Raw genomic sequence first — 3,984 nt, forward strand, 5'->3', positions numbered from 1 at the left:
CAACTCCTTCTTTGTCACTAGCTTCCACAACTTCATCCTCAACTTGGTTCTTTGGTCCTTCATATCTCGTACCACTCCTCAAGTGAATGTCACTAACCGTTTCATGTCTTGGGGGGTTACATTGAGGTGGTAATTGCCCCTTTTGTCTTTGAGAGTTTAAAGATGCTAGTTGTGTCAATTGAGTTTCCAACATTTTTGTGTGGGCTAGGATGTTGTTGATGGTGATGTCCGTTGCTTGGCTATCTTTTTGCATTTGAGTGAAAAATTCTTGTTGATTCTTTTGCATTTGGAGGACCGCTTTTTGAACATCAAAACCTTGGTCATTTTGTTGATTGTATGGAGTTTGATTTTGGTAACCTTGGTTTTGGTTGAAAAAGGGCCTTTGATTTTGGTTTCTCATGGAAGGTGGGGTGTATGTTTTTTGAGGGTTTTGAACATTTTGGCTTTTGTATGAGAGAATTGGGTGGAATTTGATGTTTTCATTGTAATAATTGGATAAGGGGTACCACTCTTGTATGCTTGAAAAGCATTCACTTGTTCATTTGTTCCCCTACATTCACTTTGTTCATATCCCAAAGTTCCACAATTCGCACATATCCCACTTGGGATTGATGAAGATGCTACCATGGCATTAACATGATGCTTTGGTGATTTTGAGGCTTCTTCAAGTTTAGCCATAGCCTTCTTAAACTTCAAGTTGATGGTATCAATATGAGCACTAAGTTGATCACCCAATTGAGTAATAAAGTCTACTTTATGCTTCCTCCTCTAGTGGCCTTGCGAGGTCTACTATATTGTGAATTATGGACTGCCATTTCCTCAATCTTGTTCCAAGTTTGATTATCGTCAACTTCAGTTAACATACCATTTGATCCCATGTTGAGAATGTTTCTTGAGTCTTCATAAAGACCATTCCAAAATTATTGTACCAAGAACCACTCGGTAAGTCCATGATGAGGACATGAACGACAAATTCCTTTGAATCGCTCCCAAGCTTCATACAAAGATTCTTCATCCCTTTGCTTAAAACCAGTAATTTGAGCTCTTAGCATGTTAGTCTTTTCCGGAGGATAGAATTTTTTGTAGAAAGCTAGAGCCAACTTCTTCCAAGAGTCAATTCCAAGAGTAGCCTTATCAAGGCTCTTCAATCATTGTTTTGCGGTGCCAATTAGAGAAAAAGGGAATAAGACCCATCGAATTTGGTCTTGAGTCACACCAGTTTGTGAAATCGTATCACAATAGTCACAAAAAGTCTCCATGTGAGAGTGAGGGTCTTCACTAGGCATCCCCCCAAATTGGCTTCTTTCGACTAATTGGATAAATGCGGATTTAGCAATGAAATTTCCGGTTAAGTGTTGTGGTGTGGGAGTACCGTTGGGTAGGTTCTCCTCGGTTGGTACGGAATGTGATGAATATTTAGGCATTGTGGGTTGATTTTGTGATTGATTTGGTGGTTGATTTTGTGTTGGGTTCTCCTCACCTTCTCTTGCAAAAGGGTTGATGAACTCTAGAGAATGAATATCTACAACCTCACCAATTCCTCTCAAAGTATTTCTAGCAAGCCTTCTATTGGTTGTCAAAGTCCTTTTTATCTCGTGATCAATGGGTAAAAAGTTACCTTGTGATCTTCTAGACATGCAAAATATCAAACAACTTGAAAATAATTAGAACAAACCTTGAGGAGTTTTACTTCCCCAAGGCAAAGAAAGACACAACTAATAACAATCTAAGAAAATCAAATCAAGTTAACACCGTCCCCGGCAACGGCGCTATTTTTGGTCGGACTCACTTGGAGCTTAGATTTCGGTTACTTGTCGTTTGGAGCACCTAGACCAAAACAATATTAATATCTCCACAAACAACTCTACTAATAGTAAAGAGGTAAGTAAAGATCGGATCCCAAGGGACGGGTATTGATGTAGGATTTTCAATTGCAAGTAGCGGTGTCTATGTTAGAATTCATAATCTCATTAGTTTACATATTCATATATGAATTAATTTATTTGGTCATAAAATAAATACAAGATCTCATGCATGAAATCATAAAACAAATTTAGAGAAGAAATCGTCAATCTTACTTTGGGATTCGGATCAAAAGGGCACCAACAAATTCACCTATTTGTTAGGTCTTAAGCTTCCTTATAATGAATGAACAAAAGGTTCAAATTAGAACCTCTCCCAAAAGCATATACCCAAGGAATACTCTTAATAACCAATATTATTATGAACTAGTAATAATATTAGTTCTACTTAAAAATTTGACACAAAAATAAATTTTGTTCTCTTGTATTTTCGGCCAAGAGAGGAATGATTTATATGAGGTTTTTATTTCTCTAAGTTTTCACAAATTGTAGAGAGAATAATAATTTCTTACACTAGAAAATATTAAGCAAGCTATTGAATGATTATAGAGGATAACCATTGGCATTTTCTAGTGGAGAAAACCGGTTGGGGTGGGAGGACTAGTGGCCAATGCATGAGCTTGTGTTCTTCTCAAGATAAACTAGGCATGCAAGGCTAAGAGTATGGGTAATCATTATGCTTTCTTATTTAAAATAAACAACACAATATAAACACTAATACTCCCTCCAATTTTCGGCACATATATAAAATGGGAGGTCCATTTTATTTTGTCATTTTTCAACTGTGACATATGTGACATGTTACTTGACATGTGAAATTGTAATGTATTTTTAACATATTAAAAATCAACATACTCATAAAATATGTCATATATGAAATTCACTAGTAATTCGTAATCACTTGTACCAAAATGGTTTATCAAATTATAAATTACAACGTCTTGTATTTATAATAAATTATTCATTCAATTTTAATTTCAATTGTTTCGCAAACAATAATTTTATCTAAGTAATAAAACAATTCGATTACTTAGACCGTATCTAATTTAATCGAATTACAATAAGACACGTTAATCTTACTAACAAATAATCCGTCAATTTTAAGCAATTTAATTAACTCGTATCGGCATACGATAAATTAAATAATCAACTAAGAGTATTTCCCTATAGGTATGACCTCAGGGGATCAACTGATCACCACCATCGCACGACAGTAATGTCAAACTCTAGTCAGCCAATCATCACCGATATGTGTGGACCAGTTGACTGTAAAATATTACATGCCACATGTATTCTTAAAAATGAGATTTAAACATGTGATCATTATGGTCGACAGTTGTGATTGCATTATTTTCGGAGGACACATATTCCAACAATCTCCCACTTGTCCTCGACAAGTGTGCGTCACCAATTCTCTTGTCCTATTACTATCTCCCACTCAATGCAAGGTGTCTTTCAGGTCGTACTTGCAAGTGATCATATCGAGAGTGGTTTCCTCGATCTGGAGAATAACTGATTGACCGAAATTATCTACCATAGATACCTTCCGAGCGTGGCCACGCATTTCCAGTTCATTACTCCTCGAGTGGCCCTGAGATATTGTTTAAACCCTGACAAGGGGTGGAAAATTCCTATCGCACTATTCCCTTCGATTAGCCAAAAGCATGATAACCCAAAATATGCCCACTTGACCCCATTTACGAAGGTCGTAATAACAAAAATCAAAGTTAATCTGAAACTGTGCCACCTTAGGCCAACAGTCTTTAGTCAAAAGAATTGACTCATTAGAATATTATAGTAGCTCTCGCCACGACCAGGCTATATAAATTTGCCAGAACTCTATAAGCGGTCATAAGTCCCGACAAAGTGTTCCTAACAGTCTGCCTATGTAATCGACTAGTCATCTCATATTACTCTATGTCACTTGAGCTTGCCATCAATCGCATCACACTCTAGTCACTTCGAGATGTCACCTCATGTAAGTGACTATGGGCGAATACAATGCTAATCCGTGTTCACTTTAACGTCGTTCAATTGTCTTTACAACCCGTTTGGATGTAACAAGGTATAAGGTGAGTTAATAATAACTTAAACGACAAAAGTCGACATCACATTTGGGTAG

General features: G+C 36.6%; 1 non-coding gene across 1 annotated transcript; it reads left to right on the top strand.

Annotated features, from left to right (window-relative positions):
• Positions 1-945: 945 nt before the first annotated feature.
• LOC141636049 (small nucleolar RNA R71) lies at positions 946-1,052 on the top strand. Its single transcript, XR_012540689.1, has one exon. It is a non-coding gene; the product is annotated as a small nucleolar RNA R71 (small nucleolar RNA).
• The last annotated feature ends 2,932 nt before the right edge of the window (positions 1,053-3,984 follow it).

This window comes from Silene latifolia, chromosome Y (assembly GCF_048544455.1).
Source record: "Silene latifolia isolate original U9 population chromosome Y, ASM4854445v1, whole genome shotgun sequence".
Classification (NCBI taxonomy): domain Eukaryota; kingdom Viridiplantae; phylum Streptophyta; class Magnoliopsida; order Caryophyllales; family Caryophyllaceae; genus Silene; species Silene latifolia.